The following is a 26597-nucleotide window of genomic DNA, read 5'->3' on the forward strand; positions in this document are numbered from 1 at the left end:
GAACTGATTAGATTTGCATTTTTAATTTTTTTCAGATTTTATAATACACATACACACATGTATATAATTTTACATATGTATAAATATGCTGATATAATCTCAATACCATTTTTATTAGCCTTTTCTCTCTTATCTTTTCTATCTTGACTTGCTCCCTCCCTTTTCCTCCACTCCCTACCATCAGCAACCCTGGCGCCCTCTAACCCACGCTAATAACCTGGTGTGAGACCCACTGCAGTTTCCTCTGTGTTCACATAACCATGTACAGACACACTCACACACGCAAACTCACACAAACTCACACTCACACACACCCTACATCTTAAGGGCTTTATGTGAATGTGTTTGTGTGGTAACATTTTACAAAATAGGATCATATCATATTTTTCTGCATCTTGCTTTCCTCACTCAACCATACCTCATACAAATGTTTCCAGGTCAATTTAGCCCAACTTCACATTTTTAGTGGGATAATATTATACCACGATGTGGATGTTCCATAATAAAGCAAACGATTCTTTTAGAGATGGACAGTCACACAGTTTCCAGATTCTTGCCATGTAAACATTGCAGCAGTAAATGCTCTTGTCCACAAGTCCTTTATACTAGTGGTTTTGTGCTGGAAAATAGATAGATTCCCAGGAATGGGATATTATAACAAACACTATTACAGTTCCTGCTTTTAAAAGGTTACTAGAGTGCTTTCCAGGAAGGCTGGTGAAATTTCCATTTGAGCCGGCAGTTTCTGAGGGTCCCCTCTGCCCCACATCACTGTCACCAATGAGTGTCATGGCTGTTTTTAATTTTCTTCTGGTCCTAAAGGTGTGGAGTGGCATCATTTTATTTCTTTGACCACTAGAGATTGGGGTTTCTTTTCATTTGTTTGCTTATTAGTTTAATTTCCTCATCTGTGAATTGCTTACTCAGACCTATTGCTCATTTTTCTAAGGTTTGCCTTTCTGTGTCAATATATATAAACTCTCCACACTTTGTGAAACTTTACCCCTGGATTGTTGTTTGCATTAGAAGTCTGGAGGGTAGGGAAGGCTTGCTTACACACCCATTATCAAGTCTGAAATCCCTGAGGCTCTGAAGGAAAAAATAGACATATTAGTCTATATAAAAATGAAAGTTTATATGTGGTGACAGGGACCATAAGCAGAGCGGTTTGGGCAGATTTGTGGGTTTAAATGATCACTTGGCTGCGGCTGGGAAAACGGATTAGAGGGGAGACAGCAGGAGATGGTGGGAGGTGAGTTAGGAGGCTGTTTCCAAGATCTACATAGCAGAGGATGGAGATGGGCGATAGCGCGGATGGGTCTTACAGGTTGACTGAATGTACAGGAGAAAGGCATAGAGATTCTAAAAATATCAATGTGAACTTATTTTAACTAATATTTTATTAACATAGGTTAAGTAAAAGAATATTGAAACTGAGAAAAAAAGTTAAAAAAATCTTCCCTAGAATAAAAACCTTTGAGATGAGCTTTGCTAACTGCAGCTGTGCCTACTCAGCACAATCAACTGCTGCTCAAAACTAACCATCTCTCTGCCCCTCCTCGTACAGGAGTGAGCACTTTCCTGGAAAGTCAAGGTGCAGACATCAAGATTCAGCCTCAGAAGGCCAACGCAGGCTGAAGAGGAAAAACAACCAAAAAAGTCCAGACAGGGAAAAGAAATCCAGTCTTCAAGGCCAAACGCAGGCTGAAGATGAAAACCAATCAGCAAGGCCACAGGCTCCCCCACCACCTAGAACCCCAGATAAAATCCTCCACCTTTTTCCTTTCAAGCAGGTGGATCTGAGTTCTAGCTCCCATCTCCTCATCTGGCTACTTTTCAATAATAAACCTCTTTCCTAGCCACAAGCCTGGCGTTTCCAGCTTTTGGCCCTCCTGTGTAGCTGGTAAACAAACCTGTGTCTCTGTTCAGTAACCGTGTAAGCATAAAGAGACAGCAGAGCTGGTTCCATTACCAGTGGGGAACTCGGATGAGGGCCTGGCCACCTGAGCAGTGGTTTCCTCATCTGCAGTGATGGGCACTCTGTCATCTGTTTCTTCAGGAGGCTGAGACTAAATGACACGCCTGAAAGCTCCTACAGTGGGGCCTGGCCCTCAGTGCCCTCAGCTCTCTGCCTTGTGCCTTCTCTTGCTCTCACTAGGCTGGGCCCACTGGAAATGCATGCCTCATCCTGGGGCCATGGTTACCAGGCCTGCTTGCTGGTTAGAATCACCTGGAAAACTGTTTTAAATGTATGGATCCCTGGGATCCACTCCCTGAGATTCTAATCTGTTGGTCTGGTGTGGGGCTGAGAAACTTTTTATCTTTACCAAGCTGCCCAGGAGATTCTGATGCTTAGCCAGACTCAGGAGCAGCTTCCCCAGAGGGTTCAGGGCCTAGTGGAGAAGACAAATGGTTAAAACTGAGCTGGTCTCCAGGCTGTACAGTAGATCTCCAGAATTTAGTCATCCAGCGCAACTGGAACTTTGTACGTCTCCCCATAGCCCCTACCCCCGAGCTCCTGGCAACCAGTATAGTGAATAACACTGCACTGTATACTTGAAATTTGCTAAGAGAGTAGACTGGAAGTGTTTTCTCAGCACACACACAAAAAGGTAACTATATGAGGTGATGGAGATGCTAATTCGCTTGATTTGGGTAACCATTTCAAAAACTATATGTGTATCAAAACATCACGTTGTACATTTTGAATATATGCAATTTTTATTTGTCAGTTATACTTCAATAAAGAGATGGGGGAACTGAGTCAGCATGGTACGGCCATAAGAAGGGCTTGTTAGGTGCTATGGGGGGGTCCAACTGGGGAGGCATGGAGGTCTCACAGAGGGCATGAGATCAGGACTTGAAGAAGGTGACAGTGTCCCCTACGGGAATCAGCTGTGCCATCAGCATGGGGAGAGGACAGCAGGGGAGGAGAGGGAGGTTGGAGTTAAATGGGAAGGCCCTTGAAATACTGGCTAAGGAGTTTGGACTTAATCACAAGGGCAATGGAGGCTCATCAAAGGTTTTTAAGCAGGGCAGTAACTTGCTAAGAACTTGTCTTAGTAACTCAGTAAAACAACCCTGGCATCAGTGTGGAGAATGCACTCCCCAGATGTGAGGGATTGTCTTTGTCAGAACTATGACCATCCAAACAGCTTGATTTGGAAAATATACCCCTTAGGTGATCCTCCACTCTGTTCAAGGTGAGTGAAAGTACAAATAACAGTGTGGTCTTGAGTAATGAAATATAGGGAAAAACATGGCAATTTGCTTTATGCCATGAGTCAAGGTAAACACCTTTACTCTTCCAGCTCTTTATTTCAAAATTAATTAGCACTTTTCCTTTAATAGCCTTGTGTTAAAAGTAAACTGAAAAGTGGCAAAATCTTGAAATGCACCAACTTAGGATGAGCTCAGCTACTCAAAAAGGCTGTACTGAATTTAAACCACAGCTTTATTTATGTTTGACATTGAGTAGCAACAAAAGGTCCTTTAGTCCTTTGGACGAATGATTCGGTGTCAGTAGAGAAGAAATTAAAGCAGAAGTGTCTCTTCACAAAGCAGTTTAGTGGTGAAACTGTAAAGTGCTCCCACCTTCCCAGCTGGTTTTGGTGCAGAAAAGCAGAAACAGAGCACCAGCCAGGAGACACAACGGCACTCAGGCTTTGCTGCCGGAGATGTTGTAGATGGGGTCGGGGGAGAGGGATGGACACTGGTGAGAAAAGATTTACTGTCCTAAGCGTTCAGACGAGATGGGCAGCACTCAAAGACCGCTGGGTCAGTCAGAGGACTACTGACGGCACTGGGCCACCTCGCCCCAACCCCAGGAGCTCTGGAGCCCTGCCAAAGTGCAGGCGAGGCACAAAGCAGGCCTCCCGCAGCCGGGACAAGGAGGGAGCAGAACCAGGCTCCAGGCAGCGCCCGCAGCCTCCTCACCAACGTGCTCCTAGAGCGCGGTACAGATTCTGAGGGGAAAGCAGTGGGATTCTCCCACACCAGGAGCCTGACATTAACTTAGAAAATAATAAGAGTTTTCTCTAAAAATAATGAATAATTGCACTTAAAATATACATGTTGGTGGTAAAAATTCAGCAAAGTAAAGAGCTTGTAAAAATTACCCAAAGTCTACCACCCAGCTATAAACCTGCTAAGATTTCAAAACTATCGAGCACTCTATTCACGTAGACTCAAAAAGATAAATAATTCTTCAAAAGTGTAATCTTACCACAAATGACTTTCATAACCAGTTTTTCCATTCAGCAATATGTTCTAGACATCTTAAAAGTGATAATTACAGATCTATATCCTCTTTTTGCTGATTGCATAGTATTTGGATGTGAATAATTTATTTGAACTCCTTTTTGACAGACTTTCTAGTTTTTCACTACGATAACCAACATTTCAATGAACATCATATATATGTATAATTTTTTCGTGTCTGTCCAATTATCTGCTTAGGATAAGCTATAAGAAATGGAATGGCTTTGGGGCCAGCCCGTGGCCGAGTGGTTAAGTTCGCGCGCTCTGCTTCAGCGGCCCAGGGTTTCGCCGGTTCGAATCCCTGGCACGGACATGGCACCGATCATCAGGCGGGACATGGCACCGCTCATCAGGCCATGCTGAGGCGGCATCCCACATGCCACAACTAGAAGGACCCACAACTAAAAATACACAACTATGTACTGGGGGGCTTTGGGAGAAAAAGGAAAAATAAAATCTTAAAAAAAAAATGGAACGGCTTTGTGGGAGGGGATCCATAGAGTAGGTACTCCCAGCTCACAGCAACCCGCTCCTATGGGGCTGTCGTTTGCCTGACCAGCATCCATTCCCCTTTTCCCTTACAGAATGAACTATAATGAGGGCAGGGAGAGACACCCAGCTCCAACCTATCTTCCATGTTGTAAAGGGACAGCTAACCCCACCCCTAGGCCTATGACAAAAGCCTGGCCAATCAAAGACGTGCCAGAGATCGGCCCAGGGATGGCCCATAACCCAAATGGGTCCGGGGAGGCTAGGGCATGGGCCTGGGAGCTATAGGGTCTGCCAGATGTAACGCTGTTGGAGCCTGGAGCTGCTGTCAGTCACCATGGGCAGAGTGTCGCCCAAGAATGAAGCCAGTACACAGGAAGGCAAAGCTGAAAGATGGGAAGACACAGAGAGACTTTATTTTAGTCCCTGGACTCAGACAGATCTGGAACCAGCTGTATCCCCTGGATCCTTTGATTTCTTGAGCTGATATATATAGATACCCATTCTTTTTGTTTTTTCTTAAATCTCTGTAGTCTCTCTGTCTTGTAATTTAAAAAAAAAAAAAAACCTGAATAAGGAAAAAAACATCTTTCTCTGGGCCCCAGTACACAGGCCCCATCCCCAGGGCCCTGACCAGGCGGCCCTAGTGATCCCTGCCAGCTGTCTGGCTGCAGTGGCCGATCCTGGGCAGGAGGGGAGCCTGGCCAGGATGGCAGCGCTCTGAGACAAGCATGTCAGCAGCTGAGCTGGGAGGAGAAGCCCCCTGCACCCCTGCAGCAAGATGGCCACAGGGGCCTGGCTCACTTCCTCCTATGTTCTGGGGAATAATAACCTCATTTAAAAAGGTGGGGGGCCCGAGGGGGCTCGCTGTTAGCTAAGGGTGAGGGACTCTGGACTGAACAACTGTAAACAACTGTCTGTTTAAGTGCTCTCTGCTCAACTGCTGGGGCTGATCTGCACGCTCACGAGCATCAAGACCCAGGCCCCAGCCGCCAGGTGTGGTCCGGCTGCACCCTCGAAACCGGAGACTCAGGCGAGCCACTGAGCCTCTCTGAGCCTCGATTCCCTCATCTTTAAAGTTCCCTCCTCTCAGTGCTGCTGTGAAGATCACATGGGCAAAGTGTTTGACAGCACCTGAAACATCAGAAGTCTGCCTAACTCTTAGCTATTAACAGTTTACACTAAAGTCCACAGTGCACTTTCTCATCCTTGCCTCCTCTGAAGACTCTTGTCTTCTTGACCAGATGCAAGGGCCCCTCCATTCTATTTGTCCCTGTATCTATACCCAACATACAACCCCCATAGGGCAGTGAGCAGATGGGGCTCCACTGCTCCCTGACGTGACAGGAGCCTGCTGAGAGGAGGCGATAGTGGAAGGTGCAGTTTAAGGAATTAGACCAAAGGAATCATCTGGGAGTCAAGGCGACCGTGACTCCAGGCCTGCACGCTGGTTTCTGTGCCCACTGAGGTTCTTCAGATGTGCACTGCGGTCACAGTGCCGAGGGGCTGCTCTTCTCAGCTGAGGTTTGTTCAGGTCTTTGATTCAGGATATTTTTTCTTTTCTCTTTTTATGCCTTTGGAATTCACAGCCCCAGAAATGTTGACATTCAAAATGAAGTTTTTGATGAGAATGGTGCACACTGGAGTAATTGGAGTGAATGGAGATGTGGAGCATTCTAGATCCCACACATCCTGCTCCCTTGGGCTGGGAGAGCAAGAGCCAGTGGAGCAAGAGAGTGGGCTGTCTGTAATTACACTACATCTCAGAAGGACACCTCCCATGGGGGCGATCTTAATCTATCACACACCTCTGTCTGTGAACTTCCACCAAGGGGTCAACATTTTAAGCATCATTTGCTTTCAGCTTGTCCCAAAATACATGACAGTTCCTCCCAGGGAGAAAATTCTCATCTCTTCAGATGCCCCCTTTATGCCCAGGTGGCGCCCCAGTGCAATAAATACTCAAGACGGGCTGCTTCCTTAAGGGGCCATCCAGCCTCAGGGCGGCAGGCTCGCTTCTCAGAAGCCTCAGGGTGGAGTTTCCCCCTTGCTGTGGGCTGATTGATGTCTATGACAGCATTCTAGTCACCCTAGAGCACTAAACAGGAGTTGGGCAGTTGCTCATTTATTTCGGCATATTAAAAATTCAAATAGCATCACACACCCATGGTAAGATGAAAGTTTAAGTGTCAGGAGGAATGTGATGCAGAGGACGACCCCCTCACAGAGCCGCTCCCCAGGGGCCCACAGCACAGGCCGTTGAGGGGGCTGCAAGGGAGGCCTCGTCCTGCAAACTGACCCAACGTCTTCAAAGGATCAGCGTTTTAGATGTTGATTCTCTCCCTCCCTCCGCTCTTTATCTGTTTCTCTGTCCTCACTCTTTCCATCTCTTTGTCTAGTTTAAAAAAGAGGGAGAGGAGGAGCAAGCTGAACTGCTTAAGTCCAAGCAATCAACTTTTTTCAGCAGAGTTCACTTCTCTGCAGGCGCCCGTCGCCAGGAGGGTCCTCTGAGGGAGGCCCAGCAGTGCCGCCTCCACACGTCTGTCCTGGGCAGTCTTCCCTCCCACAGTGGTGGAGCCTTCAGGCAGATCCATCTCTGCTACCAGGTCAACCAAGACGTGCCCCTCTTCCTGCCAGAGGTTAGTTTAACAGAAAAAGTCTTACTCTGGGGATTTGGTCATAAATACAGCAGAGAAGCTAGTCTTGGTGCAAAACCTCAGAATCAATGAGGGTGCCTCAAGGTCAGGTCAAAGCTGAACCTTCTCTCATCAGCCTTGCACTGGAAGTGCGTCCAGGTCACCAGCAGGCGTTGCCCTCCTTTTCCCAGAAGCAGAAGGAAGAACCTTAAGCTTTCTTACTACACCATTTGGTAATAAATAGAATGCAAGGACTCATCCCCTGGATGAGTGCCGAAGACTGAGCAACGCAGCTGGCAGGTGGGGTTGGAATGTTCACTGGATGTAACAAAGAATTCGTAGAGTTTAGAGTTATTCTAATATTAATACTTCTACCCCAGCTTACTTTGCTTGGCATTTGTTGGGTATTCCTTTTCCGTCTCTCTATTTCTCTCTGCCCTGTGTCTGACACATTGAACATAGGCTGCAACACCATGAGTCTGACATCGCTCTTGTCCTTTCTCCCACATGCAGTCAGCCAAGTGCTCCCAAATGCAGTACAGGGCAGGGACCCTGTGAGGCTGCATGGACGTGTGGGGGACCCAGAAGACGTCGCTTGAGTTCTCATGTTTGATCTCTCCCCTATCAAGTCTTATGATTGGGAGGACCATGCCAAGTGATTGAGTTTGGGTGTTAAAACTTGGTTTAAAAAAAGTAAAAGAGGTTAGCTAGAGCTAACTTTTTACTAAGTGTGGCCTGATAATATTTCTCTTCCAATACTTTTCCCAGGATTAAATTCACAGTATTTTTAAGTAAATATTTAATACTTAAGAGTCAACGGTTAATGTGTATCTGTCCTGTGTGGAGCAGTGGATGGGAGAGTGATTAACAAAGGAACAGAAATCCACAAATCTGGTTTTCAAGTGTTGCTCGCCGGGACTGTGACCAAGGCTCAAATACAAAGTTGTTATTAGCAGAGCCTAGGGATTAAGCACATAGCCTCTGGAGTCAGGCAGACCTGGGAGCTAATCTCAGATCTAACACTTACTAGGCACGTCAGCTAACCTCTATAAGCATCGATTTCCTCACCCTCAGGATGGGGGGTAATAATTCTACTTCACAGGAATTTTGGAAGGATCACATGAGAAAATTTACATGGTCTAGTTTAAAATTAGAGCCTCAGCTCATCTGGGTATATCATTTGGGAGAATGAGGAGTCAGGCCTTGGAGTAAAGGGGATGTTTTTTCACATATAACAGAGAAGGCTTGCATTCAGAATGTCCCCAGACGCATAAAAGATGAGCAGATAACCCAGCGGAGTAATGAGGAAAAAAAGTGAATAGGTACTTTTCAGGGAAAGACACTCAGGTGGCCAATGAACATATAAGCGGGTGGGTGCTCAGTCTCAGTGTATCGGGAAATGCAAAGCAAAACCATAGTTGCTGCCATCACATTCACAGGACAGCCAACCTGAGGACAACTGAGGACTACATCAACTGGATGCACAGACCCCAGTTGTTGAAATATGATTTTCGGACCTCCTGAGAAATTTTGAGACTTTTTAACTACTTAAAAAAGAAAAGTTACAAGCTGTTTCAATGGCATCACAATAACCAAAATGCCAACTTATACATTTATGACTCTTTCCCAAGACATATGTGAACCAGAGACAAAAGACATGGAATGAAATGAAGTTAAGAGAAACTAATCTTACCTGGGGGTTACGGCCCAGCAAGAATCCAGAGGACACTAGGGCAGAGCAGGTACCCCCACCCCTGCCATGAGTACAGCCTTTGCATACGGCAATACAACTCAACTCTGATGCAAACACCTAGAGTTAGGATCAGACTCCACGGGTCAAAGGGCATGGTCCCAACGCAACTGTCCCCTCTTGAGATGTCAGCTGCAAGTCTGGGGATCCCCAGGCCACCAGCACTTCTAACCAAATGGCTACAAGTCCAGGAGGTTCCCACAACACGCCGCCCCTTAGTTTCAATAATTCACTAGAATTTCTCACAAAACTGAGGAAAGCACTGTACTTATAAGTGCAATTTTATTATAAAGGATTCAAATCACACCAGACAAATGAAGAGATACATAGGACCAGGTCTGGAAGAGTCAAGAACACAGAGCTTCCACGTCCTGTCCCCATGGAGTGAGGGCACATCGCCCTCCCAGCATATTAGTGTCCTCACCAACTAGGAAGCTCCACAAGCTTCAGAGTCCAGAGTTTTGGGGTTTCATTATGTAGCCATGACTGATGGAACCACTGGCCACGAGACTGAACTCCAACTCCAGCTGCCATCGCCTCCCTGGAGGTCGGGCTGCTCAAAGCTCCGACCCTCTAAGCACGCGGCTGGTCTTCCTGGTGACCAGCCTCCATCTGAGTCATCTTCTTAGGATAAACTCGGACGTGATCCAAGGGGCTCGTAAATAGCAAAGACACTCCTATTACTCAGGAAATTCCTAGGATTTAGTCTCCCAGGACCCAGGGACAAAGGCCAGTCAAATTTGTTATTATACAACAAGCTCATACTCTGGGACACCACGCGGCAGAGAGGACAGACAGGATGGTGACGTTTCAAAGCCTCCGTCTCTAAGAGCCGCACATAAGGGGATGTTTAAACTGGCCCTAACATGGGATGGAACTTCAAATAGACCAAATGCTCAAGTTCAAAATGTTCTGTTTAAGCCAAAATACTGTGAATCAGCAAGTCTAAAGTGTCCTGCCACCCCACAGACTGCGGGCTCACAAGGAAGCTCTAAGCGGCCTAGAGGCTGTGGAACTGACCAGGACCAGCCAGCCTTATCAAGGAGTTTGTATAATCTGAAGAACAATGCAGCAATTCCCAGTAAGGAGTATTTTGATTAGGTGATTCAGAATCATTGCACCAGCTTGTTGGAGCCTTCTTCCACCTGCAGCAGAGCCAACATGCAGCGCCAAATTCATTAAGGAATGGGGCTTGGTTAATATGGAGTTGCAGCAGTGGCAAAACCTCAGACATCCTTGCTTTTTGACCCTTTTTCCTCCATTCCAGCTGGACTATTACCCTTCTACTTTCATAACAGAATGATTTCCTCAGACTTGCTTTTAATGTTTGTCTGTTTATTTGTAGATTTACTTACATCATCTTGTATTTGCTTGAGGACATGTCAAGGTCCTTTTGGCTGACCTTTGTAGATTAACAAGTTTCCCTCAGGACATCTTTATCATCACACCTGAGGACTTCTCTCTCATGCTCCTATCCACTTTTTTTGTGTGTGAAGAAGATTGGCCCTGAGCCCACATATGTTGCCAATCTTCCTCTTTTTGCTTGAGAAAGATTGTCACTGAGCTAACATCTGTGCCAGTCTTCCTCTATTCTGTGTGGGATGCTGCCACAGCATGGCTCGATGGGCGCTGCTATATCCACGCCCAGGATCCAAAACCACAAACCCCTGGCCCCCAAAGTAGAGCTGGCGAACTTAACCACTATGCCACAGGGCTAGCCCCTCACTTTCAAACTGATTATGACTAGCCACTTCTAGAGCACTAAGTTTCTGACCTTACGCCAGCATTTGTACACTGTGAGACGACTGAGTCCATAAGCAAGGTTACAAGTTTCCATTCAGTCCCACCACTGTTTACTTCTTGAGGCATGTGTGATTAATTTCAGGTGTTTATTACCTGTTTAGTTGCCAAGATGGTATGTCCTAAAGCTAGAGCCTTTTAAAACATTGTTTTCTTGACATTTGATCGTTCAGCTGAAGCTTTTAAACATCTTTTGTCAGTGGGGCATCAGTAAGGAATGAGGTTACTTCAGAATGGGTCTGGGATGATCCTAATTATGGAGAGGCTAGAGGCAGGGAGGAGAGAAGCACAAAAATACAGTGCTACTTCTGCCTCGGGTGGATCCTAAATGTGTATGCTTTTGATTTTGCAAAATCATTAAATGAAAAGACAGCTGTTCAGGGACTGAAGCCCTGTGACTGGAATGACATTTAGCCTCAATCATCCAGTGCCCAGGTTCTGCCCTTTATGCTGACATCTCAGAAGCACTCTGATGACGGCTTGCCCTGAGTCTAAAGGACCAGAATTGGACACACAGATGACATCCTAGCTGTGTGCACCCATTTTATCCACACCCACACCACAGACAGTTTAGTCAAGATTCTGTCACAAAGCCAACGTGGCTTCTTTGGAGCAGCCATTCAGAAAAACAAGAAATTGTTTTTGTCAGCCTCCCAGCTCAGCAGGCCAGCCTGCTGCATGAGGCAGACTGGGCGTTCCATCTGTTTTCTCTCGGGAGTGGTCTTGAGTCCTCACATTTCTGGTGACAGACATGCCTCAGAGAACAGCACTGTGCTGTGAGCCAGGTAGTATCACTAGAGACTGCCAGAAAACATTGTGGGCCTCAGCGAGCCCTGAGCCAACGCCCTGTGAGTAGGATCTGCTGTTCTGGCAACTGCAGACCTCCCCAAGGCCCACAGACTCAAGATGTCCAAAACAAGAATCATAATTCGCCTCTCCAACACCCTTCTCTCTGCTTCCTGTCCCAGTCCCTGGCATCACCATCCCTCGAGAAACAGGGAGGTCTTTCTTGACTAGTTCCCTCCCTCACCCCGAGAGCAAGCTATCAACAAGTTCAGCCATTTTCCCTCCAACGTTTCTCAAATCTATCCACTTCTCTCCACCTCAACCCCAACACCCTAGTGTAAGTGGCACCCATCTCTCGCCTAAAGAATACTGACACCTTCCCAAATGGTCTGCCATATCCACTGCCCCTCCGTCCGCTCTCTACCCTAGTTCAGGGTGATTTTTTTTAAATATTGGCACCTGAGGTAACAACTGTTGCCAATCTTTTTTTTTTTTTTGCTTTTTCCCCCCAAATCCCTGCCCCTCAGTATATAGTTGTATATTTTAGTTGTGGGTCTTTCTAGTTGTGGCATGTGGGATGCCACCTCAGCATGGCCTGATGAGCGGTGCCATGTTGGCACCCAGGATCCCAACCGGCGAAACCCTGGGCTGCCACAGCAGAGCGCGCAAACCCAAGCACTCGGCCACAGGGCCGGCCCCCAGAGTGAGTTTTTAAAACACAAATTATGTCACCTGCCTGATGAAAGCCCTCCACAATCTCCCACTATCTCGGGACAGAGATCAGTGTCCAGGTTCTGGCCTGTGGTCTGGCCTCTGCCTACAACTCCAGCCTTGTCTTGGGCTACACACCATCCCCAAATCGTGACACACCAGCCCTGGTGGTTTTCCTCTCATCCACGCTCCTTAGTCCCACAAGACCTTTATACCTGCTGTTCCCTCTCTGTGATAGGACCTTCCCAACACACTCCCCATTTTTTAAGGTGGTAAAATATACATAACACAAAATTTAACATTTTAACCATTTTAATTCTACAATTCAGTGGCATTGAATACATTCACATTATTGTGCAAAAATATGGAACACCACTAATTTGCATGTCATTCTTGCACGAGGGACCATGTTAATCTCTGTATTGTTCCACTTTTAGTCCATGTGCTACTGAAGTCAGTCTGACTCATCCTACAGATCTCAGCTTAAAAGTCACTATTCAGAGAAGTCTTTGAAGACCAGGCCTGTCCCCCGTCACACATGCCCTTGGCTGCACCGCACTCAGCATGAGAGATATGATTGTTTGATTGGTTGTGTCTCCCTCACTAGACTGTGAGTTCCGTGAGGGCAGCTCTTAGGGCCTAGCGGAGTGCGAGGCACATGGTAGGACTCAGTGAATCCTAGTTACATGAATGAGTGAACAAATGAGCAAAGAAATGCAATTCTACCCACAGTGAAACCACCTTTGACATTAGTGTAGAAAACCATATAGTTCTGCATTGTCTTGAATTCCATTCTAGGTAGCATCTTGGCTTCACCTTTGAAAACCTAAAACCACGAGGCCAGACCCCTGGCCAAGTGGTTAAGCTTGCGTGCTATGCTTTGGTGGCCCAGGGTTTCACCAGTTCAGATCCTGGGCACAGACCTAGCACCGCTCATCAAGCCATGTTTGGGCAGCGTCCCATATAGCATGACCAAAAGGACCTACAACTAGAATATACAACTATGTCCTGGGGGACTTTGGAGAGAAGAAAAGAAAAAAGAAGATTGGCAACAGATGTTAGCTCAGGTACCAATCTTTAAAAAAAAAAAACAAAAGAGGGGGCCGGCCCTGTGGCCGAGTGGTTAAGTTCGTGTGCTCTGCTTCAGCGGCCCAGGGTTCAGATCCTGGGCGCGGACATGGCACCGCTCGTTAGGCCATGCTGAGGTGGCGTCCCATATGCCACAACTAGAGAAACCCAACAACTAAAAGATATACAACTATGTACTGGGGGAATTTGGGGAGAAAAAAAGAAGCAAGAAAAAAAGAAGATTGGCAACAGTTGTTAGCTCAGGTGTCAATCTTTAAAAAAAAAAAAGAAAAGAAAACCTAAAACCAATAGTGAGATTTCTTTTCTCCTTTTCTCAAACAGAATAATTATTATTTCAGACTTCCCCTCTCATAAAAGAGGAAAATACCTGGTAGTTTTTAAATAGTATGTTTTCTTTGATTCTATTCATCAAGGTTTCAAACTATTGAATCTAGACTCAGATCTCTGAAGCAGTTTGTAATTTCTGAAACTAATGTCAAGTAGGTCTCATTTTGCATAAGCTGCAAGGCCCTGGACCTGATCCTGCCCCACCATGTCTGCAGAGGAGCCCCCACCACCTATTGGGGCTGATGTGGGTCTGGAAATGGCTTTCCCTGGACCCTGAGGTGTGTCTGCACCCACCAAGTTCCAGAAGAACTTGTCACACCTACTCCAGGAAGCTCTGCTGTGGGCCAGACAGGGTGGGTCTGGGATCTCATGGGACCAAGGACTCCAGCCCTGAGTTACAGCAAGAACAGCTGACACGCGCATGTCCCTGCACTTTGTGTGTTATTCATAACGCCAGGAGCTGTGGAGCAGCATCGTCATCCATAGCAGCATCCCACTTTCACAGAAGAGGGTAAAACTCGCCAAAGTCGAGCAGCCGCGCACGATCCCTCAGCGGGGCCAGGCCAGATTTGGCATCTGATTTTGACACCAAAACCCTCGCTCTTTTCACTCCGCTTTGCTCCATATGACACTAACCACTGCATTTTTAGAGGCAACTTCTATTATAAGAGTACCCTTGAAGTGGCATAAATAAAGATCTCTGGTCACTTTGCACCATAGGCGAAGCCATGGAAAGTAGAAAGAAATGTGGCCTGTGGTTATAATTGTGTGGTTTATTTATGTGGTTTAATGTGGTTGATTGCATATCTGTGGTTATTCAACAAGTGTGTGTTGACTGTCTGATCAAAAGTCTGAGAGTAGGTATCACATGATGACCAAGACTGCCTGGCAGCACACAAAGCCCTCAAAGCCCTGGGCCTGTGAGCTGCCCCAGGCCCTGCCTCCACTACAGAGTGTCCTCGTGCACACCGTCTGGGAGCTCAGTCTTCTCCTGGCTTTCTGCAAAGTTTCACTTTGTCCTAGGGAAAAAGCTACGACGCCCCCTGCCTCCAAGCATAGCCTCTGTAGGCTGGGTCCCCCAGGTTCCTCTAAATCCTGCCTGTCCACACCCTCTTCATGGAGAACATGGTGAAGAACACACTAATCTCTTGGATCAAAGTGAGAACGAAATGAATAACACTCCCAGTAGAGGATCAAATGTACATAAGCCCGGGGGCTCCTGGCTGAGGAGGCGATGAAAGGGAGACAGGCGCCTGTCCTGAGGTCACAGACCAAAACCTTCTGACACCTGTCCCCTCACCACCACCACCACCATGTCCAGCCTTGGCCCCAGTGAGTGAAGCTTCCAGTGACCAAAAATGTCCCTCAGTCTGACATTTCCCATCCCCCCATTAGGTTTTCCTTTTTTCGTATCTAGAAATGTGCCTATCATCACCTCTGCCACATGTTCCCCTCAGCTCCCCATGACCCTCACCTCCTCTTCCCTTGACCACGGCTCATTTTGTTTCACGTTGACTGTCAAAACTCCAGCTGGAGCAGAATGTAGGCAACTTAGCTTTATTCACACAGCAATGCATGCACACATCCCCCAGACTTTCCTTATCTACCTCCACCTTAGGTTTTCCAAAGCTCCTTTGTTTAAAAAAGAAATCTTCTCAGGGGTCCATCATCTTACTTCATTGTTCTCACTTTCCATCTAATTCTGAAAGATCTTCAAGCTTTTCAGGGAAAAAAAGTGTTTTATGTTATTTTCATGATATTTTAGATCATCATCACCATTATCACTATTATTGTTATTACTATTAAACATTGATTTCCACTCTGATCCTTACTTACAAAATTATCTCTTCTGACATAAAGCCCTTCTGCTCCCGTATTCCTTGAAATTAATGGTTTTATTATTGAATCTTAGCTTTGTCAGCTTAAGAACAGTTTCCACTGACGTCTGCATTTTACCTTCGGTACCTGCTCATCTTTCCCCTTGGATTGTTTTTTAGCGACAGGCTTCACACAAGGACACACTGTGTGTGTGAAGGGTGTCAAGAGCATGCCTGTGGTTGGGGACAATAACTTCCCAGAGACACAGGACAGCCTGGTTGTTCTGGTATTTATTCCTGTCCTTTAACTTTTCCTTGCTTCTCAGGGAAAATTGAAGCCCTGAGAAAACCTCTAGTGGTTGTAGAGAAATACTAATCACGTCTTGAGGGGAGATTCTTACATCTGCATTATCAGTGCTTACTTGTTTCCACCACTTATAGTTTAAACCATTTTACTCTTAAAATTGTTCATGACCATGCATTTTGAAGGGGTCATTTACCAAACGTTGAAATTTTGGACCAAATGGAAAGGCTGGGAAAGCAGCCTTGAAGACCAGCACACTGAGTGGGGAGCACCTGTGCAGCTTTCTTTCCGCTAATCCTGAAAGGGCTAATCTGAAGGAGAAACCCTCGGACTGCAAAGCAGACTTGTTGTTAGGAATTAAATTTCTCTTAGTGCACTGAGTAATAAGCAACAAGAAAGATTTCTGTGCTTTTCTACATAGGATCATTCAGTGTGTATGTTGTAACAATGACAGCCAAATGTAACTAGTTGTGAAAGCTGAAAGTGCCCGTGAGCACAGGTGGCTAGCTGGGTGGGCAGCCGTGGTGATGAGGACACCATCCTAATCAGACATTCATCATTGAATGAGTACCAACTTGACTTCTTAGTGCTTCAAAGCAAAACAAGAAGATGCTTTATAGGGACTTGAAATCTAGTTTAGAAGAACAAAATTAGTACAATGAGACCAACATGCAACTGGTTAGAGGCTAACAACTGCTCAGAGAGAAAGGGCAGCTTCCTCCTCGTTCTTTCTCACACTGTCACCTTGACAAGAGGGGTCCTCAGTCTTTGTGCTTGGTTTCCTACTATGGAAAAATTCCTCAGAGTAACTTTGTTATGAATCTCTCATTCTTACTCAGTAGTTTGCTCCAATCTCACCCACCATGGCTACAGAGACCCTATTCTGAATATGTAGAGACTTTGTTTTCATTTGGGGTCCAAAAGCAGAAAGGGACAACTAGAAATGTATAACATAGTATTACTTGCATTTTTTATTATCAGGCTCAGATATGTTTTAATTTAAATAAACACAGCACTCAAAAACTGGCTTTCCAGATTAGAACATAAGATATAAAGAACCTCAGGGGCCGGCCCAGTGGTGCAGCAGTTAAGTGCATACATTCCACTTTGGTGGCCCCGGGTTCACCGGTTCAGATCCCGGGTGCAGACATGGCACCACTCGGCAAGCCATGCTGTGGTAGGCATCCACGTATAAAGTGGAGGAAAATGGGCACGGGTGTCAGCTCAGGGCCAGTCTTCCTCAGCAAAAAGAGGAGGATTGGCAGACATTAGCTCAGGGCTAGTCTTCCTCAAAAAGTAAAAATTTAAAAATTAAAAATAAAAAAGAGATATAAAGAAGCTCAAATATTTCAATCATTTATGGTCATGAAGTGCCCTATTCAAACATAACCACTAACCCTGAAGACAGATATTGTCTATTGCTGCATAACAAATTACCCCAAAATTTACTGGCTTAAAACGACAATAAACATTTACTATCTCTTGCAGGTTTTGTGAGGCAAGGATTTAAGAGCAGCTTATCCGAGTGCTTCTGGCTCCAGATTTCTCTCAAGGTCGTAGTCAAAATATAGATCGGGGCTGCAGAATCTGATGGCTTCATGGGTTGGAGACCTACATGGATATTGGCCAACTCACACGCCTGGCAAGTTGGTACTGGTTGTTGATTTGAGGCTTCAGTTCCTCACCATGTATGCTTCTCCACAAGGCTACTTGCATGTCTCGATGACATGGCAGCTGGCTTCCCACAGAGCAAATGTTCTGAGAGAGAGAAGCCCAGGCGGAACCTTTATCCTTTTATGACCTGGTATCAGAAGTCACATCGCATCACTTAAATTCATTAGAAGTGAGTCACAAACTCCAGCACACATTCCAAGGGAAGGAAATTAAGCTCCACGTGTTAAAGGGAAAAGTGTCAAGTAATTTGCAGACGTGCTGTAAAACCATCAGTGGTTATAGATAAATGAAAATCATTTTTAAATCTTCATAGCTTGTTTTGAGATATAATTCATATAAAGTAAAATTCATTAATCTGAAGTGTACAGCTGAGTGACTTTCTACATGAGCATGTACCTGTATAACCACCACCTAGATCAAAATATAGAGCATTTTCAGCTCCTCAAAAGTTCCATCATGTGAACTCCTTTGAATTTTCTATGTACACAATCACCAGCTACAAACAAAGACAACTCTAATTCTTCCTTTCTAATCTTTTTAACTTTCACTTATTTTCCTTGGCTTTCTGTACTGTCTGGGACCTCCAGAATAATATTGAATAGATGTGGTGTGAGTGGACATCCTTGTCTTGACTCCACTTAGAGGGAACATGTTTGGTATTTTACCATATTGGTCTGAAGGTTGTTTTATAGATAACTTTTATCAAATTGAGGAAGCTAGATTCTACTTCTAATTTGATTAAGTTTTGGCAATAGAAGTATAAATAGAATCACAATTCATGATTTTACCACTTGCTCATAACTTTAAAAATTAGCCAGGGTTGGGGCTGGCCCCGTGGCCGAGTGGTTAAGTTCACGCGCTCCGCTGCAGGCGGCCCAGTGTTTCGTTGGTTCGAATCCTGGGCGCGGACATGGCACTGCTCATCAGACCACGCTGAGGCGGCGTCCCACGTGCCACAACTAGAAGAACCCGCAACGAAGAATACACAACTATGTACTGGGGGGCTTTGGGGAGAAAAAGGAAAAAATAAAATCTTTAAAAAAAAAAAAAATTAGCCAGGGTTTTGCCTTTATCTGCCAATGAAACTTATCTAATTTACAGAAAAATTGTGCCAGGTATACACATGAAAAAGTATTTCCAAGGCAGTCCTCAATTTCCAAATATACTGATCTCCAAACTTGTCTTTGTTTGTCAGGTCTTTAGAAATTGCTAGACTATTTCACACAGAAGCTTAATTATGCCTGGTGGAGGACAGTGTCAAGATGGCAGCATAGGTAGACTCTGAACTCACCTCCTCCCATGGACACAACCAATTTACAATAACACTGGGAATGATTATCACTGAAAGAAAACTAAAGACTGGATAAAAAGAACCCCTGCAACAAGGGACCATCCTGACTGAGGTGAAAGAGGCAGAAATTCCTTTCTGGAGAGAAAAAAGCCACCATCACAAGCCACGGCACTTCACAGCTGGCCAGGAGCAATCCTAAGGTATGCAGCCTTCCCCAGAGAAGTAGGGGAGCTGAGCAGGGGAGCATTACTGCTATAAGCCTGCGTTGGACTCAGCACAACTGAGATGAGTCTCATAATATCTGGCTTTGCTGGCTAATAACAACAATGGGGAATACACTCAGAAATGCTATGGGACATAAGGGGGGAAAAAAAGCAAGCTCTTCAAGGGCCCATGCACAAATTCACCTGTTTTGCAAGGCAACCCAAAATCACCAAAAAGAAAGGGGCACAGTCCTTTGGAGAAAGAGACTCACTCTGTGCATCTTGATGAGACGTGAGACCTCTCCAGGGACTGAGATATTGGCGGCAGCCATTATTGTGATCTAGTACAGGCATGCAGACACAGACGTCATTGGAGTTCTTCCACTGGCCTGTTAGCCCAGGGGTCTGCCCCACCCACTAAAACTCCAATTTAATCCAGCTCAACCAGGGCAGGCAGCTGGCGCTAGGGTTTGGCCACACCCATCAACAAGCCCTCAGGCAACTTTCAGTCTACATAGGCTAGGTGCCTGGATCCTCTGCAGCCAGGCCAGTGGGTCCACCCCTACCAGGCAAGGTGTGTGTAAGCAGCAGGTGGAGTGTGTGGGGTGTTGGTGGAGTGGGTGGCACCTCTGCAGTGGGGTGACTGGGTCCACTCCAGGGAATCAGGACAAGTGCATGGGGCAGGACTATGTTGACAGTGTGTGTGGCCCTGTGGGCAGTGGGTCTTGTCAGCTGCAACAGACTTTTACTGCTCAAATACCCACATAAGGGATTGGCTTCACCTTCCAAAGCCTGAAATAATTGGATGCTCCCGTGCCTGGGCCCAGCCCCACTCAGCTGAAATCCTGAGAGAGCTGACAACAGCCTTGCACACCAGAGGCCTACAGCAATTGTAAGCCCCTGAGCATAGCAACCAGCTGTGCTGGGGGCCTACTCACTTAACAGAAAAACTGCAAAGGGAATGTGATATTAGACCTTGCAGCCAACTGTGCTGGGGCTCCCCATGCCTGATAAAGTGACTGAAGTGTCCATTGCAGCCACACGCAGCTGAGAATTACAAACAGTAGAGCAGGGAGACAATCTAGCCTCCCAGGCACCTGCTACAAGAGCAACCCTGCTACAGCAGAAGGACACACATAGCCCACACAGGGTCACTCATGGAACATGTGGAACTGGTGACAAGAGGGAAGCACACTGCTCGGCCAAATAAGGTATCTCTTACATAAGCCCACCTCTCCAAGATCAGGAGGCATAGCTGACCCACCTAATACATAGATATAAGCAGAGAAAGAAGCAAATGAGAAGGCAATGGAATATGTTCCAAGTAAGAGAATAGGACAAAACCCCATAAAAAGACCTAAATGAAACAGAAATAAACAATCTACCTGACAAAGAGTTCAAAGAAAAAGTCATTAGGATGCTCACTGACCTCGGGAGAAGACTGGATGAACTCAGTGAGAACATCAACAAAAAATGGGAAAATATAAAAAAGAACGAGTCATAAATGAAGAATATAATACTGGAAATAAAAATTCACTAGCAGAACTCAATAGCAGACTAGATGATCCAGAAGAATGGATAAGTGAGCTGGATGAGAGGCTAGAGGAAATCACCCAAGCTGAACAGATAAAAGAAAAAAGAACAAGAACAGTCTAAGGAATCTCTGGGACAACAATAAGCACACTAACATTCATATTATAGATGTCCCAGAAGAAGAAGAGAAAGACAAAGGGGTAGAGAATCTACTTGAAGAAATAATAGCTGAATTTCCCTAACCTAAGGAAGGAAAATGACATCCAAGTACAGGAAGCACAGAGAGCACCAAACAAGAGAAATCCCAAAGAAGCCCACACCAAGACACATTATAATTAAACTGTCAAGAATTAGAGAAAAAGAGAGAATCCTAAAAGCTTCAAGAGAAAGGCAACAAATGACATACAAAAGAAATGCCATGAGGCTATCAGCTGACTTCTCAGCAGAAAAATTACAGGCTAGAAGGGAGTGGCATGACATATTTAGAGTGCTGAAAGGCAAAATCCTACAGCCAAGAATACTCTATCCGACAAGGTTATCATTCAGAATGGAAGGTGAAATAAAGAAAAGTTAAAGGAGTTTCTCACCAAGAAACCAGTTTTAAAAGAAATGCTAAAGGGACTTATTTAAGTGGGAAAGAGAAGACCACAAATAGGAATAAGAAAATTATCAAAAAGAAAAAAGGGAATAAAATCACTGGTAGGGGCTGGCCTCATGGCCGAGTGGTTAAGTTCCACGCTCCGCTACGGCAGCCCAGGGTTTCATTGGTTCAGATCCTGGGTGCAGACATGGCACAGCTTGTCAGGCCACGTTGAGGCGGCATCCCACATGCTACAACTAGAAGGCCCTGCAACTAAGATATACAACTATGTACTGGGGGAATTGGGGGAGATAAAGCAGAAAAAAAAAGGATTAGCAACAGTTGTTAGCTCAGGTGCCAATCTTAAAAAAAAAAAATACTATTAACTTTAAAAAAAATCACTGGTAAAGGCAAAAATACAGTAAAGGTAGCAGAACAACCACCCATGAAGATACTATGGAGGTCAAAAGACAAAAGTACTAAAAAGACCTATTTCAATGATAAAGGGTAATGGATACACACACCAAAAAAAAATAAGTTAGATGTGATATCAAAAACATAAAATATGGGAGGAGGGGAGTAAAAGAGTAGAGCTTTTAGAGAGCAGTCAAACTAAAGAGACCATCAACTTAATATAGATTGCTATGTACGTAAGTTATTACATATGAACCTCATGGTAATCACAAACCAGAAACCTATAATAAATGCACAAAGAATTAAGAGAAAAGATAATACTAAATACTAAAGAAAGTCATCAAGCCACAAGGGAAGACAGCAAGAGAAAAGGAAAGGAACAGAGAGGAACCACTAAAACACCCAGAGAAAAGTAACAAAATGGCAATAAGTACACGCTTATCAATAGCTACTTTAATGTCAATGAACTAAATTCTCCAATCAAAAGGCATAAGGTGGCAAATTGGATAGAAAGACAAGGCCTATATATATAGGCTGCATACAAGAGACACACTTCAGACCTAAAGACACTCACAAACTGAAAGTGAAAGGGTAGAAAAAGATACCCCATGCAAATGGCAATGAAAAGAAAGCTGGGGTAGAAATATATATATCAGACAAAAGAGACTTTAAAACAAAAACTCTAACAAGAGACAAAGAAGGGCACTATGTAATGATAAAGGGAACAATCCAACCAACAGGAGGATATAACATTTGTAAGTATCTATGCACCCAATGTAAGGGCACCTAAATATATAAAGCAATTAGTAACAGACATAAAAGCAGAAGTAGACAGTAACACAATAATAGTAGGGGACTCTAACACTCCACCTACAACCAATAGATAGATCATCCAAACAGAAGATCAATAAGGAAGCATTGGCCTTAAATGACACATCAGACTAGATGGATTTAGTAGATACATATAGAACATTCCATCCGAAAACCACAGAATACACATTCTTTTCAAGTGCACATGGAACATTCTCCAGGATTGACCACATATTAGGCCACAAAACAAGTCTCAATAAATTTAAGATGATCAAAATAATACCATGCATCTTTTCTGACCACAAAGGTATGAAACTAGAAGTCAACTACAGGAAGAAAATCAGACGAGCCACAAAAATGTGGAAATTAAACAAAATGCTACTGAATGACAATTGGGTCAATGAAGAAATCAAAGGAGAAATCAAGAAATACTTGGAGACAAATGGAAATCAAAACAAGATATGCCAAAATTTATGAGATACAGCAAAAACAGTTCCAAGAGGAAAGTTTATAGCAATACAGGCCAACCTCAGTAAAAAAGAAAAATTTCAAATAAATAATCTAATAGTGCATCTAAAGGAGCTGGGAAAAGAACAAACAAGGTCAAAAATCAGTAGGAAGAAGGAAATAATAAAAATCACAGCAGAAATAAATGAATAGAGACTAAGAAAACAATAGAAAAAAATCAATGAAACCAAGAGCTGGTTCTTTGAAAAGAGAAAATTGACAAAACTTTAGCTAGACTCACCAAGAAAAAAAGAGAGAGGACTCAAATAAAATTAGAGATGAAAAGGGAGAAATTACAAAGGACACCTCAGAAATACAAAGATGATAACAGAATACCATGAAAAGCTATACGCCAACAAATTGGATAATCTAGAAGAAAAGGATAAATTCTTAGACTCATACAACCTTCCAAAACTGAATCAAGAAGAAATAGAGAATTTGAATAGACGAATCACCAGTAAGGAGATTGAAAAAATAATGAAAAACCTCCCAAAGAATTAGAGTCCAGGGCCAGATGGCTTCCCTGGTGAATTCTACCAAACATTTAAAGAAGACTTAATACCTATCCTTCTCAAACTCTTCTAAAAAATTGAAGAGGAAGGGAAGCTTCCTAACTCATTCTACAAAGCCAACATTATCCTGATACCAAAACAAGACAAGCACAACTCAAAAAATTAAAATTACAGGCCAATATCACTGAAGAACACCGATACAAAAATCTTCAATGAAATACTAGCAAATCAAATACAACAATACATTAAAAAGATCATACACCACGATCAAGTAGGATTTATTCCAGGGATGCAGGGATGGTTCAACATCCGCAGATTCATCAACGTGATACACCACATTAACAAGATGAAGAATAAAAATCACATGATGATCTAAATAGATGAAGAGAAAGCATTTGACAAGATACAGTATCCATTTATAATAAAAACACTGATTAGACTGAGTATAGAAGGAAAGTACCTCAACATCATAAAGGCCATATATGAACCCCACAGCTAATATCATTCTCAACGGAGAAAAACTGAAAGCTATCCTTCTAAGAATAGGAACCAGACAAGGATGTGCACTGTCACCACTCTTATTTAACATAGAATTCGAAGTCCTAGCCAGAGCAATCAGGCAGGGAAAAGAAATAAAAGGGATCCAAATTGGAAAGGAAGAAGTGAAACTATCACTATTTGCAGACAACATGATTTTATATATAAAAAACCCTAAATAATCCACCAAAACACTTTTAGAAATAATAAATGAACACAGTAAAGATGCAGGGTACAAAATCAACATTCAAAAATCAGTTGCATTTCTAGACACTAACAAAGAAGTAGCAGAAAGAGAAATTAAGAATACAATCCCATTCACAATTGCAACAAAAAGAATAAAATATGTAGGAATAAACTTAACCAAAGAGGTGAAAGATCTGTACACTGAAAACTATAAAACATTGTTGAAAGAAATTGAAGAAGACAAAAAAATGGAAAGATATTCTGTGCACTTGGATTGGAAGAATTAACATAGTTAAAATGTCCATACTTCCTAAAGCAATCTACAGAGTCAATGCAATCCCCATCAAAGTTCCAGTAACATTTTTCACAGAAATAGAAGAAAGAATCCTAAAATTTATACAGAACAACAAAAGACCCCAAATAGCCAAAGGAATCCTGAGAAAAAAGAACAGAGCTGGAGGTATCACACTCTCTGACTTCAAAATATACTACAAAACTATAGTACCAAAACAGCATGGTACTGGCACAAAAACAGACACACAGATCAATAGAACAGAATCCGAGAACCCAGAAATAAACCCACACATCTATGGACAGACGATTTTCTACAAGGGAGCCAAGAACATACAATGGAGAAAGGAAAGTCTCTTCAATAAATGGTGTGGGGAACACTGGACAGCCATATGCAAAAGAATGAAAGTAGACAATTATCTTACCCTGTACACAAAAATTAACTCAAAATTTATTAAAGACTTGAATGTAAGACCTGAAATCATGAAGCTTCTAGAAGAAAACATAGGCAATACACGGCTTGACATCACTCTTAACAGCATATTTTCAAGTACCATGCCTGACCGGACAAGGAAAACAATAGAAAAAAGTAAACAAATGGGACTACCTCAAACCACAAAGCTTCTGCACAGCAAAGGAAACCATCAACAAAACGAAAAGACAACCTAACAATTAGAATAAGATATTCACAAACCATATATCTGATAAGGGGTTAATACCCAAAATATATAAAGAACTCATACATCTCAACAACAACAAAACTAACACAACCCAATGGAAAAATGGGCAAAACATCTGAACAGACATTTCTCCAAAGAAGATATACAGATGGCCAACAGGCACATGAAAGGATGTTCAACATCATTAACTGTCAGGGAAATGCAAATCAAAACTACAATGAGATATCACCTCACTCCAGTCAGAATGTCTATAATTAACAGGACAGGAAACAGCAAGTGTTGAAGAAGATGTGGAGAGAAGGGATCCCTCATACACTGCTGGTGGGAGTGCAAACTGGTGCAGCCACTATGGAAAACAGTATGGAGATTCCTCAAAAAATTAAGAATAGAACTACCATACGATCTAGTTATTCCACCACAGGGTATTTACCCAAGAACATTAAAACACAAATGTGTAAACATACATGCACCCCTATGTTCATTGCAGCATTATTCACAATAGCCAAAACTTGGAAGCAACCTAGGTGCCCAACAGGGGAGAAATGGATAAAAAAGATGTGGTATATATACACAATGGACTACTACTCAGCTGTAAGAAACAATGACATCCATCCATTTGTGATGACATGGATGGACCTTGAGGGCATTATGATAAGTGAAATAAGTCAAAGGGAGAAAGTCAAATACCATATGATCTCACTGAGAAGTAGAAGATAAAAACAACAAACAATCACATAGAGACAGAAATTGGATTGGTGGTTACCAGAGGGGAAGGCAGGAGGGAGGAGGGCAAAAGGGGTGATTAGGCACATGTGTGTGGTGATGGATTGTAATTAGTCTTTGGGTGGTGAAACATGATGTACTCTACACAGGAATTCACATATAATGATGTACATCTGAAATTTATAAAATGTTATAAACTAATGTTACTGCAAAAAGAAAAAGATCACGTAGGATTGAACTATTTTTTTTAACGATTGGCACCTGAGCTAACATCTGTTGCCAATCTTCTTTTTTTTTTTTCTTCTTCTTCTCCCCAAAGCCCCCCAGGACATAGTTGTATATTCTACTTGTAGGTCCTTCTGGTTGTGCTTTGTGGGGACACCGCCTCAGCATGGCTTGATGAACCGTGCTTGTTCACACCTAGGATCTGAACCAGCGAAACCACGGGCCACCAAAGCGGAGCACACAAACTTAATTACTCGGCCAGGGGCTGGCCCCCAGGAATGAACTCTTGATACATGCAGCAATATAAAAACATTGAAGCCAGATACAAAAGAGCACATGTATATAATTACATTTGCAAAAACAGGAAAACTAACCTATGGTGATAGAAGTCGGAACAGTGATAACCTCAGGACATAGGACGAGGAAGTGGTGACTGGAAAGGGGCATGAGGAGTTGTTTTGG

At 43.7% G+C, this 26597-nt stretch overlaps 1 long non-coding RNA gene and 1 pseudogene across 1 annotated transcript in view; both read right to left on the reverse strand.

Moving 5' to 3' along the window:
* Positions 1 to 12790: 12790 nt before the first annotated feature.
* LOC139078807 (U6 spliceosomal RNA) lies at positions 12791 to 12890 on the reverse strand (annotated as a pseudogene).
* A 2499-nt stretch (positions 12891 to 15389) lies between these two features.
* Positions 15390 to 26597, reverse strand: part of LOC139078444 (uncharacterized) — a 52231-nt gene continuing 41023 nt past the window's right edge. The window contains exon 3 of the long non-coding RNA XR_011531381.1: positions 15390 to 15566. This is a non-coding gene — a long non-coding RNA (uncharacterized lncRNA). The remainder of the gene's footprint in view (positions 15567 to 26597) is intronic.

The sequence above is a fragment of the Equus przewalskii genome, chromosome 22 (assembly GCF_037783145.1).
Source record: "Equus przewalskii isolate Varuska chromosome 22, EquPr2, whole genome shotgun sequence".
NCBI lineage: Eukaryota > Metazoa > Chordata > Mammalia > Perissodactyla > Equidae > Equus > Equus przewalskii.